The sequence below is a fragment of the Cololabis saira genome, chromosome 23 (assembly GCF_033807715.1).
Source record: "Cololabis saira isolate AMF1-May2022 chromosome 23, fColSai1.1, whole genome shotgun sequence".
Taxonomy (NCBI): Eukaryota; Metazoa; Chordata; class Actinopteri; order Beloniformes; family Belonidae; genus Cololabis; species Cololabis saira.
Window position 1 is genome coordinate 31,734,436 of NC_084609.1, and position 24,012 is coordinate 31,758,447.

At 43.3% G+C, this 24,012-nt stretch overlaps 4 non-coding genes across 4 annotated transcripts; 2 read left to right on the top strand and 2 right to left on the bottom strand.

Moving 5' to 3' along the window:
- The first annotated feature begins 12,216 nt into the window (after window positions 1–12,216).
- trnaa-agc (transfer RNA alanine (anticodon AGC)) lies at window positions 12,217–12,288 on the top strand. The gene has a single exon. It is a non-coding gene; the product is annotated as a tRNA-Ala (tRNA).
- Window positions 12,289–15,808: 3,520 nt separating this feature from the next.
- Window positions 15,809–15,884, bottom strand: trnar-ucg (transfer RNA arginine (anticodon UCG)). The gene has a single exon. It is a non-coding gene; the product is annotated as a tRNA-Arg (tRNA).
- Window positions 15,885–20,634: 4,750 nt separating this feature from the next.
- Window positions 20,635–20,708, bottom strand: trnat-agu (transfer RNA threonine (anticodon AGU)). The gene has a single exon. It is a non-coding gene; the product is annotated as a tRNA-Thr (tRNA).
- Window positions 20,709–21,632: 924 nt separating this feature from the next.
- Window positions 21,633–21,706, top strand: trnat-ugu (transfer RNA threonine (anticodon UGU)). Its single transcript has one exon. It is a non-coding gene; the product is annotated as a tRNA-Thr (tRNA).
- The last annotated feature ends 2,306 nt before the right edge of the window (window positions 21,707–24,012 follow it).

The following is a 24,012-nucleotide window of genomic DNA, read 5'->3' on the forward strand; positions in this document are numbered from 1 at the left end:
GCGGAGCTAAGCCGTTTTGGGCTTTATATGCGGGCCACATATAAAGCCCATTGGGCCGGAGCTTCGGGAGCTGTGTGCTGGCCTGCGGTCCCCACCCCCGGTCATCCCGTTGCTGCTTCCACCTGCCTGCTGTGCTGTTGCCGTCCCTGACCCACCAGTCTGGCCCTCGGCAGGAGGGTCCCCCCTGATGAGCCTGGTCCTGCTCAAGGTTTCTTCCCTCCTAAAGGGGAGTTTTTCCTTGCCACTGTTTGGCTTAAGGTTTTTCTCCCACTAGGGGAGTTTTTACCTGCCATTGTTTATGTAATAACTGCTCGGGGGTCATGTTCTGGGTATGGGTCTCTGTAAAGCGTCTAGAGACAACTCTGTTGTATTAGACGCTATATAAATAAAATTGAATTGAATTGAATTGAATATGCAAGTAATAAAATTTTAAATTGAATTCTGAATTTTACAGGTAGCCAATGGACATGCAGGTATAGTATAATTTGGCTTTATGGTCACGATCTTAGGTAGCAGTTAATAAGGGCGGTGTTTAGCTCTGGGAATTACTTGCATTTGGGGTTTAGCTTGCATCTCATTTGGAGAGATGCTTCGGCAAGGGAGGGTTTGTCGGAGGGTTTTTTTTTTCGGTTCATGGTTTATGTGTGTTCTTTGCGCCTTGTGATTTATTGTCTCTTAAACTTGCACTATTACAGTCGACTAAGATTTTTTTTATGTTAACTCTGCTGTGTTTTGTATATATCCTCCTTTACCTAAGACATGACTCAGCCTGATGTATCCCGCCCGGCAGGAGGGAATGGCCTTAACTTTCTAACTTGGAACTGCAGGGGAATCAATAATCCTGTCAAACGCAGTAAGGTACTCCACCATATTCAACAACTGAAAGCCCATGTTATTTTTCTCCAAGAAACTCATCTTAAGGTATTACAGCATTCAAGTCTGCGGTGTAGATGGGTGGGTCAGGTGTTTCATTCTTCGTTTCAAAGTAAGGCAAGAGGTGTGGCTATTTTACTTCATAAGTCTGTTCCTTTCACATGATCAAACGTGGTTTCCGACTCAAATGGTAGATATGTTATTGTCAGCGGTAGGCTGTTCAATACTAATGTGCTTCTTGCTAATATCTATGCCCCTAACTGGGACAATGGGGATTTTTTTTAAAGTCAATTTTCTCCGCACTTCCCGATTTGTCTTCCCACATGTTGATTTTAGGTGGTGATTTTAATTGCTGGTTGGACCCTCACCTTGATCGATCTTCCACTAAAACTGCCACTTTGTCAACTTCAGCCAGTGTAATCCGTTCCTTCATGTCTGACTTTGCGGTTTCTGACCCATGGAGAGTTGCCAATCCAGCTGGGAGGGCATATTTCTTTTTTTCGTCAGTTCACCACACTTTTACGCATATAGATTACTTCCTCATAGATAACAGACATCTCCATTCCATATCTTCATGTTCATATAATTCAATTGTTATATCTGACCACGCCCCTGTTACAATGGAAGTATGTTTCCAAAATTTTGATAATTTGCGACCACCATGGCGGCTAAATGTTCAATTGCTCAGTACGGAAGGTTTTGTCAACTTTGTTGCAGATCAGATAGACTTTTTTGTAAGCACAAATAAAACCCCAGGTATCTCTATGTCCACTTTCTGGGAAACCCTGAAGGCTTACATTAGAGGCGAGATTATCTCTTACACTGCACGTATAAACAAAATGAAAAAAAGTAGGCTAACTGTGTTGACGCGTTCTATTGCCCAATTGGATGACACTTATTCTGTTTCACCTTCCCCGGATATCTATAAAGAACGTTTAGCTTTGCAGGCAGAATTCGACACAATACTAACAGATCAGGTTACAGATCTACTTTTTAAATCTAGGAGCACCTATTATGAACAAGGAGATAAAGCCGGTAGATTGTTAGCTCATAAGTTACGCTATTCTTCATCTTCATATCAGATCTTCCAAATTCGTACGTCGGCGGGGATAATAACATTAGACCCTCGGGAGATTAACGACGAGTTCAGAGGGTTCTATCAGACCCTTTATGCTTCTGAATATCAACCGGAAACATCGGACCTTGACAACTTCTTCCACTCCCTCGATGTGCCTGTAGTTAGTCGTGATTTGTCTGAAAAATTAGAGGAGCCGATCTCTTTAGAGGAATTATCTGGGGCAGTCAGATCTCTTCAATCTAGTAGGAGCCCAGGGCCTGATGGTTACCCTGCTGAATTTTACAAAAGGCTTTTTCCTAAATTAGCCCCTATTCTATTAGAAATGTACAATGGAGGATTTACAAATGGAACTCTCCCACAAACACTTACACAGGCGACCATCTCTCTTATTCTGAAAAAAAAACAAAGATCCTCTTGACTGTGCATCGTACCGCCCAATTAGTTTATTAAATGTTGACTATAAAATTTTAGCAAAGCTCTTGGCAAAGCGACTGGAAACTGTTCTCCTATCTATTATATCTCCTGATCAAACAGGATTAATTTTATAATCTTTGACGACTATTCAACGTTATGTATAACCCTTCCACCACAGGCACTTCTGAGGCAGTTATATCCTTGGATGCTGAAAAAGCGTTCGACCGCGTGGAGTGGAAATATCTTTTTTACACCCTACATAAATTTGGTTTTGGCTCCAAGTTCACTACCTGGCTAAAACTTTTATATTCATCCCCTCTGGCCAGTGTCAGGACTAATAGCACTCATTCAGGATATTTTCCTTTGCGTCGTTCGACACGACAAAGTTGTCCTATAAGTCCTTTGTTGTTTGCCCTCTCTATAGAACCTCTTGCGATCAAACTTCGCTCTAACCCTAGTATCCACGGTATAATTAGAGATGGACAGGAGCATAAATTGTCTCTATATGCGGATGATTTATTACTATATATATCTGACCTCTCTATCTCTATTCCTGCTGCTCTTGCTACTTTTGCATCATTCAGTTGCTTGTCAGGGTACAAACTTAATCTCAGTAAAAGTGAGCTGATGCCGCTCAATGCAGCTGCAAAGTGTTTCCCTGTACGTCGTCTTCCATTCAAAGTCGCTTATTGTAATTTTGTGTATCTTAGTATACAAGTTACCAATGAATTTGGGAACCTTTTCAAGGCCAACTTCAGTCCACTCCTAACTCGCACTAAGGAAGATTTAGAACGCTGGTCTCCGCTGCACCTCTCATTAGCTGCAAGGATAAACTCTATCAAAATGCACACTCTCCCTAGATTTCTGTATCTCTTTCAGTGTCTGCCGATATTTCTCTCAAATTCATTTTTTAAAAAGGTTGACAGTTTGATTCTATCATTTATATGGGACAAAAAGACTCCTAGAATTCGTAAACAGTTTTTGCAGAGACCCAAGTCGGATGGAGGCTTAGCACTACCGGATTTTAGGTCTTTTAGGCCTTCTCCCCCTATACTAAAAATGTGTGTGTCAAGTCAACATTGAAGATATGGAATCAATTTAGGAGACATTTTGGATTTCAGGCAACTTCTTTCTATGCTCTGGTAGCATCCAACCCAGCTTTTCTACCATCCATAGCTGATAGCTCCTCTTCAACATGGGCTAACCTTGGCATTAAGAGGCTTAGAGACCTTTATGTGGACAATATATTTGCTTCATTTGAGCAATTAATAAATGGATTTGGTCTCCCCGGACACCATCGATTCAGGTACTTTCAAATACGCAGCTATGTTCGCAGTCTGGATCCCTGATTTCCCACCCTGCCGGAAAAAGCACAGTTCGACACCTTTCTCAATCCACTTCCTACTCTGAAAGGCACCCTGACAATCATTTATAGACAGATTTGCTCCTTACAAACTACCTCATTAAACGGCATTAAAGCTTCATGGGAGGAGGAGCTGGGTGAAGTTATATCTGATAAAATATGGGAAGAGGTGCTTAAAAAGGTGCACACTTCCTCTATCTGTGCTAGACATTGCCTCATCCAATGTAAACTTATTCATAGGGCCCACTGGACCAGGATGAGACTGCCTAAGATTTACAAAGATGTGGATCCTAAATGTCTAAGATGTGCTCAGTCCCCTGCAAACCACATACATACATTTTGGAGTTGCCCATCTTTAGCTGTTTTCTGGAAAGACATTTTTAACACGCTGTCAGATATGTGTAAAATGCAGATTGAACCAGACCCCATTATTGCACTGTTTGGGGTAGTTTCAGCCACACCACAACTCTCTAGAGCAAGTAAGGACGTAATTGCCTTTGTTTCTTTCTTAGCCAGACGTTTAATTGTACTTATGTGGAAATCTTCTGCAGCTCCTACTCACGTCTCCTGGATCAGGTCTATTTTACACTGGGTAAAACTGGAAAAACTAAGATGCACATTGAAAGGGTGTACAGACAAATTTTATGCTACATGGGCCCCCTTTTTCTCATATGTTAAGAAGCTTGATCTCCCTGCGGTTCCATAGTGTTGTTATTTTTCCTAGCTGTGTGCGGATATTTTTATTTATTTTTTAAATTCTTTTTTTTATCAGTGTTTAATTTTTTATTATTTTTATGCTTTCACTCTGCCGGATGGATGTGGGAGCTTCTGTGTCAACAGTGATGCTATTGGAAGTTCAGTCACGAAGACTTCTGGATGAAAATATGCCATCTTCAGTAGTTACACAAGCAGCAAAGAACAACTTCTTCCAGGAACCAAACTGACTTTAATGCTGGAGACGACAGCTTCATTCCAGGGAATAAAAACACCTCACAGTTTGATTGATGAAGAAAACTAATCATCAGCTGATCATCACTGTGTCTCTGATCTGTGCAGCAGCTGCCTCACCAGCTTTGGACCAGAAAGTTTTTTGCACACAGCAAACCGATGACGGAAAGGAAAGGTCTTAACGCAAAGTTCTTCTTTTCTATGTTTACTTCAAAAACTGAAAAATCACACAAAATACAGAACCAAATCCTTAACGTTTATGAATAAAATAAAGTATGCTGGTGTTGTGGAATTTATCAAACCAGTTCAGAAGTCCGCTTTGTGGTTTTTATGAGGTTTTATTGAGCCGGCGGTGAGCACGTCTGCACAGACCAGAGGTCTGGTAGAAATGCTGACCTCGAGTGAGGTTGTAATCAGATTCTTATACAACAAGGAGTTTAACAAATGCAGGAATACACGAATCAGGCAAGAGACAAAAAGTAATTTACAGTCGGATGTGAATCGGGCCAAATGTCATTATCAGACATTTGGCATGACTGACACAGACCTCCAAATCACCCCATGGGGTGCTCTCTTGATTCCTGTCTGTTTGAACCAACTTCCAGGTGTCGGGATCTGCCCGGGGGGTAGGAAGTTGAGTAGCAAGTTGGAGCTTCCTCAAAAGGTCTTGAGTCCAGTTCAAAGCCCTGCAGGAGGTAGGACTGGGGCGACCTCCCCCTGCAGGGGGCCAAGCTGTCAAAATTCTTCATCAATTCACAATTTTTTTTTTTTTTTTTTCTTTTTGTTGAATTACAGTGGAGTAGTGATACATTTTGCAAGTGAACCTTAAACATGTGATCAGAAGTCAAATAACAACAAGCCAACAAAACAAATTCAAATATCAAGTAACCAACGTGTCCTAACTGTTCTTTAAAGCAATCAAAAAACTAGTTGCGACAGTTGTATGTAACGTTTTAGCAATGTCTTTCAAGTGATGCGTTATTTCTTGGACTGTGGCATTGCGGGTATAAATGTACAACATTCAGTTTTAATGACAGCACAAGTTCCCCTTGAGAAGCTAGTAAGTAGTCCAATGTAGCACGATTCCGCAAGGCCATCATCCCTAGAGCAGCCATCTCCCGTGAGAGCATCGGCATGCCCCCTGTAGCGGTCCTTGCCGAATCCTCAATGGAATCGGGCAGTGGTTTTTGGCTTGTTTTAGGCTTAACAAGCGGTTCTTCAGAAGGAGAGTATGTGGAGTCACATCTCGATGCTACACCATAATTGTCTCGCTTGTGGGGGTCTGCGGGGCCTGTGCTGCTCCTCTGCTCCTCCGCTCCTCCGCTCCTCCACCAGTCGTGGAGGTCCTGGGTGTTGGAGCTGGGCTTTCTCTTTACCACAGAAAGAAGAAGGAATCGGCCGGTCTCCGGTGCATGGTCGAGGAGCTGTGCTCCCGCAGTGGGACGCGTGGAACCAGGCCAGCGCCCCCCACCCTTGAGTGTCGGTGGTGCAGGACGTGTTGAGCCCTGGACCACCGAGGCCCTCTCCGACACAAACCCAGTCTTCCGGGTTGTGGCATGGTTTGCCACTAAGAAGAGACTGGACAGCTTTTACTTTTCTGTGGATTGACTGAACAGCAGAAGTTTAGAGTACAACAGAATGATATCATGGATTCATCCATGGCATGGAAGTCCATCTTCTTCATATATACAGAACTGAATTGCTTTGTATGGTCATAGGTCTACCCATAATCCTTTCATGGGGCGTGAGTTTTGTGCTTCCTAATGGGTGTTAACAGGTGTCAACATTGTCCATTTAAGTCCAGTTTAAAATTCTCTGCACATACAAAAACATTTTCATACATGAACATTTTCATACAAGAATAATTTCATATCCCTCACATAATGTCTATTTGCAGAGCTTCAAAAAAAAAATCACGGTGGGGGGAAGGTGTTGATAATGTTTGCAATATTTTTATAGGATGCAAATCTTGGAGCTTATCAGTCTTTCAACACTATCTGACACATTCCCCCTTTTGCTCATCAGCTATCACGGGTACAAGGATGTGGGTGCAACAACGCGGCCGTCGTTGCTGACCCACAAATTATTTACATTTTTACAACCATGGGAATGCTACAATCCGTTTTTTCTTCACCTCAGTAGTCTTCTTGTAGGAGAGCTACATCATTAGGAGAAACCAGGTCGTTAGTGGGTATAGAAGGGCAAAGTTTTACATAGACAGGTAAGCCAAATTTGGCAGTTTCTTTTGCTGCATGGTCAGCTGAAGCATTGCCTAGTGAAAACAGGGTTGGACTGGGTGTGGGCTTCACATTTAACAAAGCAATAGATGAAGGTAGTTGACAGGCTTGTAACAGTTCACCAATCAATTAACCACATTTATCTCCGAGGATGAAATAAATCCTTGGTTCGCCCACAATATATAAAATCTATAAAATACAATATACACAACCAAAAGCATATCTGGAATCTGTATAGATTGTAACAGTTTTACCTTTTGATCAGTATATAGTTTCATCTACTTGGGTGGAGCTGGAGGAGGAGGGCGCTTTCAACAATTAAGAATTATCACAAATTGTATAACCTGCGTATGGTATTCCATTTTTATAAGCAGAGTGAGGAAAACAGGAAAAGTCAGAACGAGTGTTAAAGACAGAGGTGTCAAAAGTATTCTCATTCATTACTCAGGTAGAAGTATAGATATTAGAGTTCAAAAATATTCCTGTAGAAGTTGAAGTATCAACTCAAAATTTATTTATTTTTATTTTTCTCAAGTAAAAGTATAAAGTACTGGTTTCAAAAGTACTTAAAGTATAAAAGTAAAAGTAATATAAGCGGGGAAAAACCATTAAGGCTAAAAGCCATTGAAAATGAATGCATCTTAGTATAATGCAAATATATTAAAGAACCATATATGTGCATTATTGAGCATTAACATGTGTTTCAGAGACCAGACACGTACAAACCAAATATGTTTATACTTCTCATCCAACCACAACCAGATTCACTCTATCCGGATGGCACAATTTAACTGGATAGTTTTTTAAAAGGCCGAAATGAAATATAGTAAGGCTGTTTTTAAAAACGTAAGGAGTAAAAAGTAAAGATAATTGCGTGAAAATGTAAGGAGTAAAAGTAAAAACCGTCTGAAAAATAATTACTCCAGTGAAGCATACACAACCAAATGTTCTACTTAAGTAAGGTAATGAGGTATTTGTACTTCGTTACTTGACACCTCTAGTTAGAGATTAGTTTTACATGCATTCAGAGACGTTATAGTTGGGTCACAGACAGATTTCCATGCAATTAAATTATGAAGGTACCATAGGCAGGATAAGATTATGTAAATTGGGATGCTCTGATTTGCCTCACCACAATGGGAGCCGATCATTGGCTGTTTCCTCTGCGCCTCCTCTCAGCGCTCAACCTGTGTAGGAAACACTTTTGAAAAAGACATTAGTATTTTCATACATTTCAGATTCTTTTTTTTTTGCGTTATCCAGGCCTACTCTTTGTGGAGGGCAATTAGCAAATATATATTTTGCATGTACCCTGGAGGGAATCCATCAATCTGATCTCGTGACAGACCACAATTCTCTTTTGCTGTCAAAATTGTTTTAGCATAAAGTTCCCTGGGATTATAAATTTTCCCTTTGAACTGTTAAGGCAATAAATACTGTGAAAAAAGTCTGAGCTTGCTCTGGTGTGATTTTGGCAACAGCTGTGGGATTAAAAGGGAATTCTACAAGCATCAAGTACTTTGCGCATCAAGTACTTTACTTTTCAAATCATGTGGCAAAGTTAGTTTAACCGCTGTTTCCTCTAGCCATTTTGTTTATTAATTTAAAATCTCTTACCATTATTTGGCTCCAAATTTTGTAGGCAACAGATCTTGGATTTTTTGTAAAATCCAGTCGTCATCAGAAGTGTCATCGTCATTTGATTCTTTAATCAGTTTCACCGGATAAAGGTTTTGATTTTATCATTTAACTGGTTCTCTAATTTCTTTTTCGTCTGCGTTGTGTTTTTAAATCCTTCTAGCCATCAGCTTTTTATTTTGATCAGTAAGCGAAGCTATTTGAGATTCTGCATTACGGCGTCTACCTTCATCCCTCCAAAAATCTGAGGGAGTTTGAAGTGCTTTTTAGTTATTTTAACAATATTTAATACTCACTAAGTAACAAACAAAACTAACAAATAAAACTATCGGTACCGTGATTACCATACATGTATTTAAAGAACTGAAAAACTTCCCAAAAACTTTCCAACTATCAGTCTACCTGAGCATATAAATCATTCCTGTTGATGCAAAGAAGAGCGAGTCGATTCTTGCAGAAATGAAATATACTCCATTTGGGAGAGCGTGTCATCCCCACGTCTATTTCTCACAAATATATAAGTGTTCCAACACTTACGGACCCCACGTCCTGCATATGCATAAGAATAGTCCCCCTGGACTATCTTTTTATTGGTACCAGACCAACCATGGCGCTCTTGGCCATTTCTCTCTTTAATGTTACCCGAGATATTAAACCTTTTTTAGAAGAGCGAGTCAGATTCTTAAGGCAGGAGAAGCAGAACATTCTCACAACACAATCAAATTCAAGTGTTATGAAATTGCCAGCGTTCCTAAAAACATCTCTACAATAACGTTCCCAATAACACAAAATAATAAAAATAACCTTCACAACCACACAGCGGACTTACCTAAAATATCAGGATGACGTCAACCATTCTCCGGCACTCCAATTCACAGACTTTCGACAACAACTCAGCAACAATAATTTAGGATTTTTAAGTGGATCCCTTACCAATAAAATTTTAGATAGAGTCGCTGATTGCGCCGTTGTTCTGGAACAGGAGTTTCCATCGAAGGTCTATTGTCATCCGGGTCACGGCACCAAATTGTTGTGGAATTTATCAAACCAGTTCAGAAGTCCGCTTTGTGGTTTTTATGAGGTTTTATTGAGCCGGCGGTGAGCACGTCTGCACAGACCAGAGGTCTGGTAGAAATGCTGACCTCGAGTGAGGTTGTAATCAGATTCTTATACAACAAGGAGTTTAACAAATGCAGGAATACACGAATCAGGCAAGAGACAAAAAGTAATTTACAGTCGGATGTGAATCGGGCCAAATGTCATTATCAGACATTTGGCATGACTGACACAGACCTCCAAATCACCCCATGGGGTGCTCTCTTGATTCCTGTCTGTTTGAACCAACTTCCAGGTGTCGGGATCTGCCCGGGGGGTAGGAAGTTGAGTAGCAAGTTGGAGCTTCCTCAAAAGGTCTTGAGTCCAGTTCAAAGCCCTGCAGGAGGTAGGACTGGGGCGACCTCCCCCTGCAGGGGGCCAAGCTGTCAAAATTCTTCATCACTGGTCAAAAGACTGTGTAGCTCAAAGGTCCAGTGACTTGTAAACTTTCACTGAATTACCGGAAAGGAATCTTACAAAAGGTATTAATTCTGTTAAACATAAATCATATTTATGCAAAATGGCTACAACAGATCAAAAATAAATCCATTAAAAATATCGTCATCTAACTATCATGTAGATTTGTCTTCAGACACAAGAATGATCAAAGTCTGCAGTGAAAACCTTGACGTGGCTGGAACAGCTGACGGTACACAGGTGTGTCTAATCACTCTCTGTGTATTTCAGTAGGTGTGCGGGCCCTGGAGACGGGAGAGGACGGACACAGAGCGGAGCGGAGGTGCAGCTCTGCAGACGGTGCAGAAGCACAGAACTCTGAGAGAGACAAAACTAGAAATAAATAAAAAGATTTCTAACCCAATCCCGGTATCTGCTGTCTTGAGTGACCCCCGTAGCAACGAGCAGTGCTACACCTCTAAACTCAGATGGCTTAAGATGCCTGAAAGATCACATAGCTCTCATTCCTGGTTCTGGTAGTATTTCTCACATGCTTGCTTATTTATAGCAGAGTACTTTGTCAAAAGTATTCCTGCTCTTAGTGAACGTGGATGCCTTCTATTTTCGTCATTCTATTCTTACAACTTCCTGTCTTAACAGGCCCTCCGACATGTAAAGGATAACCACAATATGGAAGGTAAGGCAAAATGTCAATCATCCATGAATTGCCCTTTCTACGGTTATCTAGAAATGAATCCTCTTTTCTCAAGATCAACTTTTTCAATAAACAGTAAACTGCAAGAACACAGACACACAGACAGTTTGTGTTTATAACTACTTATCACTGCAATAAAATAATCAGTGATTTGTTCACTCACTCATCACTCATCTTCTTCCGCTTTATCCGTTACCGGGTCGCGGGGGCAGCAGCCTCAGCAGGGATGCCCAGACTTCCCTCACCCCAGACACTTCCTCCAGCTCTTCAGGGGGGAGTCCGAGGCGTTCCCAGGCCAGCCGAGAGACATAGTCTCTCCAGCGTGTCCTGGGTCTTCCCCGGGGTCTCCTCCCAGTGGGACATGCCTGGAACACCTCCCTAGGGAGGCGTCCAGGAGGCATCCGGTACAGATGCCCAAGCCACCTCAGCTGACTCCTCTCAATGTGAAGGAGCAGCGGCTCGACTCCGAGCTCCTCCCGGGTGACCGAACTCCTCACCCTATCTCTAATGGAGCGTCCAGCCACCCTGCGGAGGAAACTCATCTTGGCCGCTTGTATCCGCGATCTTGTCCTTTCGGTCACTACCCAAAGTTCATGACCATAGGTGAGGGTAGGGGCGTAGATTGACCGGTAAATCGAGAGCTTCGCCTTTCGGCTCAGCTCCTTCTTCACCACGACGGTCCGGTACATCGACCGCATAACTGCGGACACTGCACCGATCCGTCTGTCAATCTCACGCTCCATCGTTCCCTCACTCGTGAACAAGATCCCGAGATACTTGAACTCCTCCACCTGAGGCAGGACTTCTCCACCCACCCGGAGAAGGCATGCCACCCTTTTCCGATGGAGAACCATGGCCTCGGATTTGGAAGTGCTGATTCTCATCCCTGCCGCGTCGCACTCGGCCTCAAACCGCCCCAGCACATGCTGAAGGTCCCGGTCCGATGAAGCCAACAGGACAACATCATCTGCAAAAAGCAGAGATGAAATCGTGTGGTTCCCAAACCGGATCCCCTCCGGCCCCTGGCTGCGCCTAGAAATCCTGTCCATAAAAATTATGAACAGGACCGGTGACAAAGGGCAGCCCTGCCGGAGTCCAACGTGCACCGGGAACAAGTCTGATCTACTGCCGGCAATGCGAACCAAACTCCTGCTCCGATCATACAGAGACCGGACAGCCCTTAATAGAGGGCCCCAGACTCCATACTCACATAGCACCCCCCACAGAATGGCACGAGGGACACGGTCAAATGCCTTCTCCAGATCCACAAAGCACATGTAGACTGGTTGGGCTAATTCCCATGAACCCTCGAGCACCCTGCGGAGGGTGTAGAGCTGGTCCAGTGTTCCGCGACCGGGACGAATTTGTGATTCGACCGGGTGATTTGTTCTGTGAAATAAAAAATCCTAAATACTTATGTATTATCCTGCCCTGCCTGATCTCAGGAACATCCATTGAAGGGGATGTAGCTCAGTGGTAGAGCGCATGCTTAGCATGTATGAGGTCCCGGGTTCAATCCCCGGCATCTCCATTAATGTGTCATTACAGCTCATACAGTAAGGAAGAGAAAACAGTAACAGTAATTGTTACATAAAGGATGAATTATGTTCAGAGGTGGACAAACTCAGAAAATGAATTGGACTTGGTGCCACAACCATCAACTTGAACACTTTGAAATGTGTATACAAATAAACTTGCCTTGCATCTCCTGATGAACAAATGAAATTATTTTTTTTTAAATTAATTTTGTTCCTCCTTTCATCAAGGCAGGTGATGGTGCAGACTTTAACAATTCTAGGTACATATCAAAGTTTTCTGTTGCAGCTAAAGTTAGTCTGGTTGGTGAACTCATGAGGATGGATAAAACAAAACTGAAACTTAATTTTGACCCTGATGTGAGTTGAACACATAACCTTCTGATCTGGAGTCATACACACTACCATTGCACCACAGAGCCATTTCTGACCCTTTAATTTCTGAAGTTGTTTAATTTGTAAAAAATCTTTTGACTTTAAACATCCCAGGGGCCTCCTTTATAAAAGAGTGTGCCCTCTACATGCCCACTTCATACCATAAATGGGCAATGCAAAGTAGTTCATGACTGTATTTGCATATAAATGAGCCTGCTGAGCATGCGCAGCGGCTTCATGCAGCCTGTTTCTGCTGCGCGTCAGGATGAATGAGACGTGTCGAGCCAGGTAACCGTGCCACTAAATTTCACGGAGACTGAGATCGAGATGTTGTGGATGAGGTGGAGGCCAGGAAAACAACATTATTTGGTGGTCACAGTAAAAGTAGAAAAAGTATATAGATATATAGATATAGTATAAAATAAAGTGAGTGAGTGTCAGCATGTCGTTGCTGCGTTTAACGCCGTGAGTGCCACGGACAGATGGTGCAGAAAAAAAAAGAAGTGGTGTGATTTGAAGGTGGAGGCCAAGAGGTACGGAGCCCCTAATATATATATATATATATATATATATATATATATATATATATATATATATATATATATATATATAAAATGAGTTTTACGTGCGCGCGTGAAACCTTTAAGGCTGATTTATGGTTCCGCGTTACACCAACGCAGAGCCTACGGCGTAGGTGCGTGTCGCCGCGTACCCTACGGCGTAGGCTCTGCGTCATTTTAGCGCGGAACCATAATTTAGGCTTACGCGCGCGAGTAAAACTCATTATATATTAAAAAAACATTCTGAGTTCCTTTAGGGTCTCCGTAGAGTGGCCCGGTGTCGTGCCAAAAAGTGATTGCCTGCCAGAATCTGATTTCTCCCCTGAAAATGCGTCTTTTTACCTGCCAAAAATTTATTGAAGGCCAAATACAGTTAATGAAAGGTTGTTTCTACCAAAATATGATTTGATCTCATTCTTGAGCTTCCTAATCTGAAAATCTGACGTTTTAACGCTATCGCTCAACGGGCTGCTGTGCACGCTCCAGCGGCCCGAAATCAGAAGAAATCAGATTCTGGCAGGCAATCACTTTTTGGCACAACACCTGCACTTATTTGTTCTGTCCTCAGTCACTCTACAGTTGGAAGCGGTGGGTGACGAGGAGGTTACCGGCGTGTCCTGCACTGCGGCTGCAGCAGCAGCAGCAGCACCAGAGCGTCCTGACTGGCACTGAGCTTCAAACACAGAGGGACACAATCAGCGCTATTATATTATAAGTCTGATATGTGATGACATTAAGAGTATGACATGAATCTGGCTTCATCTCACCGCCTGCGTCGCCAGTTCCCCATGTCTTAAGACTGTTCCTGCACGAGGGTCAAGGTTGGCGTAGGGATACGCACCTTTCACTTTTTTCTTTTTAAATCCCAACCTTTGCGTAGAAGGTGGCTTGCGCATCTTTCAAGCCCTGTTTTGTGCGCAAGCAAGCTTTATAAATGAGGCCCCAGGTCTGGAAAAAGTTACCCGGTGAGAGGTTTCATTACATGTAACATTAAACATGTGATTTACATACTCAAATGCCCCTGCGACATGGTGTATGTAGGCAAAACGTATACGTCTGAAGCAGAGAATTAGTGAACATAACAGTTCCATCAGACGTGCTGATCCTAACTATCCAGTTGCCAGCCATTTTAATGCTTTGTGTCATCCCATCTCTTCCCTCCGTTTCCAGGGAATTGAGCATGTACAGTTGCCAAGAGGAGGTGACATTAACAGAATATTATGTCGAAGGGAGATCTTCTGGATACACACATTGGACTCTCTTTACCCTAAGGGCCTAAATGTTGAGTTTGACATGAGTGTTTTGTTATAATATGGATTTTTGTAGATATGTCGTGGACCTATTATGGTAGGGCTGAGGGCACTGCATTTTATGACGACTTGCCTGATGTTTATGCAGTGTCTTTACCCTTTATTGAGTGGCATGTATATATTTACTATCTTGTATTTACTATACTGTGTATATGTGTGTGTATGTATATGTGTATGTGTCTAGTTGTTGTTGTCAGCATATGGTTCTTGTGCAATGTTTCTTTTACTTGTTCTCTATTGCTTTGTAGAGAGGACTACAGTTCCTGCTTCTGAACTACATCTCCCATCTTGGTGGGAATGGTGCAGCAGGTGCTGCTGATTGCCTTAATGAACCACATAAGATTGTTCTTTGAACTCATGTGCTGACTACTACCCTAATGAAGGTCTTCTGACCGAAAGCTTGGTTTATTAAAGATACTTGCATTGAGTGTGCAGATCCTCTTTTTTACATAGTCTACACATGGTTTTCTGGCACCTTGGCATAATTTGGTCGTGAGTGCAGTGACTGGCTCCTGAAGTTGTTTAATTAACACCAATTTAATAATAGAGGGCATAATAATCAAATAATAATCAAATAATATTCAATTTAATTGATAGAGCGCTTTTAAAAGATCTCAAAGACGCTTCACAGACACAAAGATAATTAAAGCTGCAAGCAGCGATGAACGGGCCCTCGCACCCTTGTGCCCGTTCAGGCGTGCTGCAGTGGAAGCGCTTGTATGACTTGCATGTAGATTCTTCAGGCCTGGATATTTAGCGGATGACACCAAATCTGATAGTAGTTGTAAAATCTAAAATCTTAAAAAAGGATCTGAATTGTCTTGTTCTGAAGATTCATACACACACATAACTGACATGTTGTAGCCGAGTGGTTAAGGCGATGGACTAAAAATCCATTGGGGATTACCTGCGCAGGTTCAAGTTGGCCTGGGTTTGGTTCCTGGCTATCGTGAGTGAGAACATCTTTATATTTTACCAAACTTAATAGACAGCCTTCTACTGGCCCACTTACTGAATAACAGAAGAGTGGTTCTTCATCATCACACCTCCTACTAAACTGCCTTACAGTGCAACATCCACAAAGTGAGGACTTTCATCAAGGGTAAAATAGCTAACATGAGGAGATATTTTGACTCATGTTCTGGTTTCAGGACTTTCTGTTTGGACCTTCGGTCAGCTCGTGCAAAGAAACAAATCCTGTTGCTTCCATCTGGACTAGTTCAGTAATATATTACTATGACATGTGCCATTAGAGTATACAGTAGCTGTTTTGAAACTCACAGAGGGACTCGAACCCTCAATCTTCTGATCCGAAGTCAGACACCTTGTCCATTAGGCCATGTGGTCACCTGTGGCTCCTCTTACTCTTTCCATCAGGTCACACCTTTTAAGGTCTGACACTATATGACTGTTTTGATATCCTCCATTGAAGTTTACGGCCACAACACAGCACTGAGAGATCTTTGGTAAAATTCCATCAGCTGCAATACAGATAGTGACATGAAAAGTTAGAAGATGGCATGAAAAGTTAAAAGATGTCAAAAAGTGTAAGTGGTTGTCAGTGTGTGTGTGTGTGTGTGTGTGTGTGTGTGTGTGTGTGTGTGTGTGTGTGTGTGTGTGTGTGTGTGTGTGTGTGTGTGTGTCTCTCAGAACAACGTCACGTCATGTGAACATATAGCCAAGATGGTGGACCACGTCACATCACGTGAACCAAAGGGAAAGTGGCAGACAACGTTACTTAGACCAAAATTAAACAGCGCCACGTGAGCCTAACAAAGTGGGGGACCCCTTCACAACCAAACAAAATGGCGAGATAACGTCACGTGAATCTACCATACATGTGATGGGCTGAGACAAAGGAAAAGATGGCTGACCAAATCACGTGGTGACTGGGTCGTGCGCTGTTTAACTACGGGGAAGGTTTCTCTACCCCGGTTACGGGGAGTGTTGGAGGCCTAGTGGTCTAAGTACTAACGTGCCCGTGTGGGTTAGTGAGAAGGACGAAAGAACAGTCACGGTAAAATACACACGTAATGGCCGCCGGTCTGCAGGAGAGACCGTCGGCGCGCCACACAAAAATAAGCAAAACAACACTGCAGATAATCACGCCAGCAGCTGTGGGAAGAACAGGCATGATTTCTCACTGCCGGTACCTTATCGTCCTACGGTTTCCCACTCAGGAGCCAGTGTCTGGGGTTGAAACCACCGCCCCAATCAACTCTACCGCTTTAATCTAACTCTGCCCGGACACAGCCTCTTACTGTGAGTTAGTTTGGAGTTGTCGGTGGGGTCCTGAGGTGTTTAGAACTCTTGGTTCAGTCCCGGTTCACAAAGGCACTGATTTAACGCTCCTACTTTCTCAGTAGGGGCGGCTTCCGTCCTTTTCTCTCCTCCTGACTCTGAAACAGGGGGAAGGCGGGAAGGCGTTGAGAATGAGGGAGGTGTGGTTATCAGCTAATGTGTGTGTGTGTGTGTGAGCGGTAAGTCCGTGAACTTTGCCTCAGAGCTGCTCCTCAGCAATTGTCCTTGATGTTATCAGACGGCTCGGTACAGTTCTGATACAGGTCCACAGATGTCCTGGGAAGGGGGAGGGCTAGTGGGGGCAGAGCACCTTGTTTTCATTCCTCCAGGGAGATTGTGACTGGAGCTGCCTGCCAGGCTGCTCTGTCAAGGTCAGATTATAGAATCAACAATTGCACATCAATGCGGTTTTTGTCCCGGTCGTGGAACACTGGACCAGCTCTATACCCTCCGCAGGGTGCTCGAGGGTTCATTGGAATTTGCCCAACCAGTCTACATGTATTTTGTGGATCTGGAGAAGGCATTTGACCGTGTCCCTCGTGCCATTCTGTGGGGGGTCAGTAAGTATGGAGTCCGGGGCCCTCTATTAAGGGCTGTCCGGTCTCTGTATGATTGGAGCAGGAGTTTGGTTCGCATTGCCGGCAGTAGGTCAGACTTGTTCCCGGTGCATGTTGGACTCCAGCAGGGCTGCCCTTTGTCACTGGTCCTGTTCATAATTTTTATGGACAGGATTTCTAGGCGTAGCCAGGGGCCAGAGGGGATCCGGTTTGGGAACCACAGGATTTCGTCTCTGCTTTTTGCGGGTGACGTTGTCCTGTTGGCTTCATCGGACCGGGACCTTCAGCATGTGCTGGGGCGGTTTGAGACCGAGTGCGACGCGGCAGGGATGAGAATTAGCACCTCCAAATCCGAGGCCATGGTTCTCCATCAGAAAAGGGTGGCGTGCCTTCTCCAGGTGGGTGGAGAAGTCCTGCCTCAGGTGGAGGAGTTCAAGTATCTCAGAATCTTGTTCACGAGTGAGGGAGTGTGTGTGTGAAGGACCAAAACTTCTCACATTCAAGTCACTTTTTGAACACCCAAACGTGAGCATAGAAAGTGGTGCACGTACACTCTTTGTACATGAGGCCCCCTGATGGATGAGTTTGAAATCAAAGTTTTGTCTGAGTTAAAGACATTCAAGATTTAACAAGCCTTTTTTTCCCATTCAAATATTAATCGTTGTTGGCAGGATTTGAACTTGCGTGGGGAATCCCCAATGGATTTTGAGTCAGTCACCTTAACCACTCGGCCACAAAAACCAGTCCTATATGTGTGAATCTGCAGAATCAGACAATTTAGAGACTTTTTAAAACTGGATGAATTTACTTTATCCCTTTGACACATATTTTATCCTCATTTTTTAAAATGTTCTTAAATCACTTTGAATTGTACATGAAATGTGGTATACAAATACATTTGCCTGGTGTCTCCTGATAAAGAAATGAAATTCCTTTTGTTTAAAGATCATCTTTTGTTCCTCCTTTCATCAAGGCAGGTGATGGTGCAGATTTGAACAATTCCAGGTACATATCAAAGTTTTCTGTTGCTAAAGTTAGTCTGGTTGGTGAACTCGTGAGGATGGATAAAACAAAACTGAAAGTTCATTATGACCCTGATGAGTTGAACACATAACCTTCTGATCTGGATTCAGACGTGCTACCATTGCACCACAGAGCCTTTCCTGACACAGTCTGAGGTTGTTTAATGAACAGAAATCTAATCATAGAGGGCAAACTATGGAAACATGATTTGAAAGTAGGTGTATTTTATATATATATATATATATATATTCAATTCAATTCAATTTTATTTATATAGCGTCTAATACAACAGAGTTGTCTCTAGACGCTTTCCAGAGACCCATACCCAGAACATGACCCCCGAGCAGTTATTACATAAACAATGGCATGTAAAAACTCCCCTAGTGGGAGAAAAACCTTAAGCCAAACAGTGGCAAGGAAAAACTCCCCTTTAGGAGGGAAGAAACCTTGAGCAGGACCAGGCTCATAAGGGGGGACCCTCCTGCCGAGGGCCAGACTGGTGGGTCAGGGACGGCAACAGCACAGCAGGCAGGTGGAAGCAGCAACGGGATGACCAGGGGTGGGGACCGCAGGCCAGCACGCAGCTCCCGAAGCTCCGGCCCAATCAGCAGGTCCCAGGTTGGGGTGCAGGGTCAGGGAAAGACTTGTGCTCCGTAATGCAAGCTACAAGCCACCCACGACCACCTGCAGGACAAAAGAGAGAAAAGGGAGGAGAAGGGGGGGCCAGCAACGGGATGACCAGGGGTGGGGACCGCAGGCCAGCACGCAGCTCCCGAAGCTCCGGCCCAATCAGCAAGTCCCAGGTTGGGGTGCAGGGTCAGGGAAAGACTTGTGCTCCGTAATGCAAGCTACAAGCCACCCACGACTACCTGCAGGACAAAAGAGAGAAAAGGGAGGAGAAGGGGGGGCCAGCAACGGGATGACCAGGGGTGGGGACCGCAGGCCAGCACGCAGCTCCCGAAGCTCCGGCCCAATCAGCAAGTCCCAGGTTGGGGTGCAGGGTCAGGGAAAGACTTGTGCTCCGTAATGCAAGCTACAAGCCACCCACGACCACCTGCAGGTTCCGGTGTCCGGCAAAGGATGCTGCAACATGGACAAAAGAGAGAAAAGGGAGGAGAAGGCGGGGCCAGCACAAGAAACTACAGGAGCGACTCTGACACACTAAAGTTTACACTACCTAGAGATTTACCAACACCAGCTAGAGGTTTACTAAACACTAACTATAGGCTTTACTAAACAGAAAGGTTTTAAGTTTAGTTTTAAAGGTGGAGGTGGTGTCAGCCTCCTTAACCCAGATTGGAAGTTGGTTCCATAGTAGTGGTGCCTGATAGCAGAACGCCCGCCCTCCAAATCTACATTTAGATACTCTAGGAACTACGAGTAAACCTGCACTCTGAGAACGGAGAGCTCTGACAGGAACATAGGGCACTATCAGGTCTTGCAAATAATGCGGAGCTAAGCCGTTTTGGGCTTTATACGCAAGTAATAACATTTTAAATTGAATTCTGAATTTTACGGGTAACCAATGGAGCGACGCTAACACTGGAGAGACGTGGTCTCTCCTGCTAATTCCTGTCAGTACTCGTGCTGCTGCATTTTGGATCAGCTGGAGCCTATTCAGCAAATTACTTGGACATCCTGCTAACAACACATTACAGTAATCTAGTCTAGAAGATACAAACGCATGAACTAGTTTTTCTGCATCACTCTGCGAGAGGATTTTCCTAATCTTTGCAATATTACGGAGATGGAAAAAGGCTATTTTACAAACCTGATTGACATATGGTTTAAACGACAAATCTATATATAGATATATATATAGATATATATAAACAGAGGGGCAAAAAAGTATTTAGTCAGACCCCCAGTTGTACAAGTTCTCCCACTTGACAAGAAAGGAGAGGCCTGTAATTTTCATCACAGATATATTTCAACTATGAGAAACAAAATGAAAAAAAAAAAACAGAAAATCGCATTGGCTGATTTTTAAAGAATGTATTTGCAAATTATAGTTGAAAATAAGTATTTGATGAACAAAAGTTCATCTCAGTACTTTGTTAAACAGCCTTTGTTGGTAATGACAGAGGTCAGATGTTTTCTGTAAGGCTTCACAAGGTTTTATACGCCGTTGCTGGTATTTTGGTCCGTTCCTCCATACAGATCTCCTCTAGAGCAGTGATGTTTTGGGGCCGTCACTGGTTAACACGGACTTTCAGAGGCTCTGCTGGGATTTGAACCCAGGATCTCCTGTTTACTAGACAGGTGCTTTGACCAACTAAGCCACAGGGCCTCCATAACCTCCCACTTACCTCGTCTCCATGGTGATTTCTCTTACCAAAAACAACCGGGGTCTCGCATACAAACGTTGCATAAGCCCCCCCCCCCCCCCCAAAAAAAAAAAAAAAATAATTGTTGCACACCATGTTCCACACATGTCAGGATGTAGTAAAATCCCCTTTGAGTAGATTTGGGTACACAAATCATTTTACAGTTTCTAACTATAAAGTAGTAAAACCCGCTTTTATACACCAAAATATGTTCCCCTAAATCTCCTGAAGTCAAGAGAGATAATACAACCTAAGACATACTACGACCTGAACACAGCACCTTGAGCAGCTCAGCATCATACCAGACAAGCCTTTCATAGCAGAAGCTCTCAGAAGTGATAGGATCATGGAAGACTTTTTAAGAGACCTTTTTAAGGGAGGTCACACTTGGGGAGTAAGTGACTGTCAGACACACCACGTAAAGAAATACACATTTGGTCAAAAAGAATTGGAGGAGTACCCCACCATGTGGTACGAGTGAAGAACAGCAAAGCATTAAAGTCATAAAACTGACTTGAATATAATTGATATAAATGGTATAATTGATCACACACTGGCAGAATTGAAGCCTGAATTATAATTCTGGTTCCAGCAAAAATCAGACCAACTTAAAGTCTCAAGTTATTCAAATCTAATGACAACATCAGATCTTTGCTGGAACACACAAGACCTGCTTTAACTGAACCCTTTTCAGGGCAGGTAACCATATATGGTAATTATAAAAGTTACCATCCTTCATAGCTCTGTTACTTCACATAAAGCCAGGACAGTAGTGGAACAGGTTTGTGTACTAAATATATCACAGTGAGGTGAAATAAAGCTGCTCCAGAGGTAGAATGAACTTGTGTCAACAGGGTTGTTATAACAAGCTGAAGAAGTGTGTTAAGGGCTCTGTGGCTTAGTTGGTCAAAGCACCTGTCTTGTAAACAGGAGATCCTGGGTTCAAATCCCAGCAGAGCCTGTAAACTAAGAATTAAGAATATCCCTCCTGTAAGGATAAAAAAAACACAGACGTGGTACATTTAACAATGGCATGCACATTAACTAAAAAGGCAGGATTAACTGTTTTTCTTCTTTATCAGAAAGAGTAACAACTCGTCGACCACATGGCCTAATGGACAAGGTGTCTGACTTCAGATCAGAAGGTTGAGGGTTCGAGTCCCTCTGTGGTTACAGAGCCTTCAGATAGTTACTGTAGATCTGGGGCCTCATGTACAAAGAGTGCGTGGATTTCAACGTGAATTGTGTGTGAAATACTTGTGTACGCAAAAAAAAAATTCAGACACAGGTTTCTTTGAACATCAGAATTAATGTGGATTTGAACACTCTGCCCTGTCTCCTCCCTCAAATACATATGTTTAAATATGATAATGAAGATAATTATCCATTAAAAACTGCTAATCTTAACAAGAAATTTGCAAAAACAGGTAAAACAAATAAAAACTATTTTCTTCCGATTTCAGCTGCATTGCATTATGGGTATCGTTGTTTTTTGCTTTGTGTTGCGTTCCGTGAAGAGTTGTGGTTTTATTATGATCGTAAGGGTTTGTGAATGTTTATGGGCAGCATTAGTGCATCATTACACTCTGCTTTTCTTGTTTGTATTTTAAGAACCGACACCAGAACTTAAGTTGGTGGATGAAAAACGGCTCCTCGTTCTGCTTTATTGTCACGCGTATTATATACTGACGGATTAAGACCAATGTACACGTTTATTGAGTCTTACACATTATGGATGTCCGCGATCACCTCTCTCATAAGTATAACAATGTGAACAATATACATTTATATTTAAAACATGAAGCATCACGATCTGATTCCTCTGCTGCAGAAAGACAAGTTGTTCCAACGGGATTATCGAGGTGCAAACGTGAGAAATAAAGAACAAAGTCGCTGTAACTCGGAGTGTTGCATCCGCAGGAGGAGAGACCGGTCTTAGTCCCGGTCCATCACCGGAGAAACACTTTCTGGATCTGCAGCACCTGCAGCCGACTCCATATCAGACTCTGAAAGTTGCCTAAACATTTAATAACAACTTCATTCATTCATTGCTGAATCACATTCACAGTTCGTACCAACCAACCTTTCAGAGACATCTTAGTTTTATTTTAAAAGGCAAATTTACAGAACCGTTTCTTCGCTGCAAAATGTATTTTATTGTTTTTTCTGTCCAGACAAAGTTATGGGATGTTTTAGGATCTGGCCTTAATCTCCAGTATTCGTCCCATACGGTCGTCATGGCGACAGAGATGTCCGACCTGTAGCAGCTCCAGCTGATGGTCCAGTCTTAGTCCTGGACCAGCAGATCCAGACTAAACCAGCTGATGGTCCAGTCTTAGTCCTGGACCAGCAGATCCAGACTAAACCAGCTGATGGTCCAGTCTTAGTCCTGGACCAGCAGGTCCAGAATAAACCAGCTGATGGTCCAGTCTTAGTCCTGGACCAGCAGATCCAGACTAAACCAGCTGATGGTCCAGTCTTAGTCCTGGACCAGCAGGTCCAGACTAAACCAGCTGATGGTCCAGTCTTAGTCCTGGACCAGCAGATCGGTATGATCTGATCATCAGCAGGTTCCTCTAACGGAGCCAAAGCTCCATCAGGATTTGAAGGTTCCATCGTTGAGCTCCTTTAGTTGTTTGTTCAGATCATGTGGTTGATTGTGAGATTGTTGCAGCTCCACTCTTGTGTAACTTATCTGGTGATGTGGGGACTGTCGTGTCCTTCACGTGGTCGTGAACTTGACGTTACGTTTCCTCATATTCTGCACTTCACTGCATCACCAGTGAGTGTCGCCAACGTCCAAAACCTCAGAAAAGTGCGTACACCAGCCTTAATGTGTGAGTGAAGGACCGGAACTTTCTACGTTCAAGTCATTCTTTGTACATCCGACCGTGAGCGTTGAAAGTGGCCAACGCACGTTTTTTGTACATCAGGCCCCTGGTCTCTCGGCGAGATAATCCACAATCCAGGAGACCAAAAATCTCAAGTTTTTCCGTGACTTTTTTCCATTCCTGCTCTGATAAGGCCTTTCAGTCGAGCAAATTGGGGTTTTAAATCAGTTTTTCCAAAAACCAGCAAAATTGTTTAAAATGTTGCATAGCCTTGTGGAGAAGCCCCCGTCATGAACATTTGAGCCATTGCCTGCTCACTTGTGATAGTATACCATGCACTGTGGCAATTTTTGCTGTATTGGTGAAATTCTTGGCGTGCAGCTATCTGACTGCAGGCAGCCATCAGCCACTCCCCGTTTGACTAAATCTGTGCAAG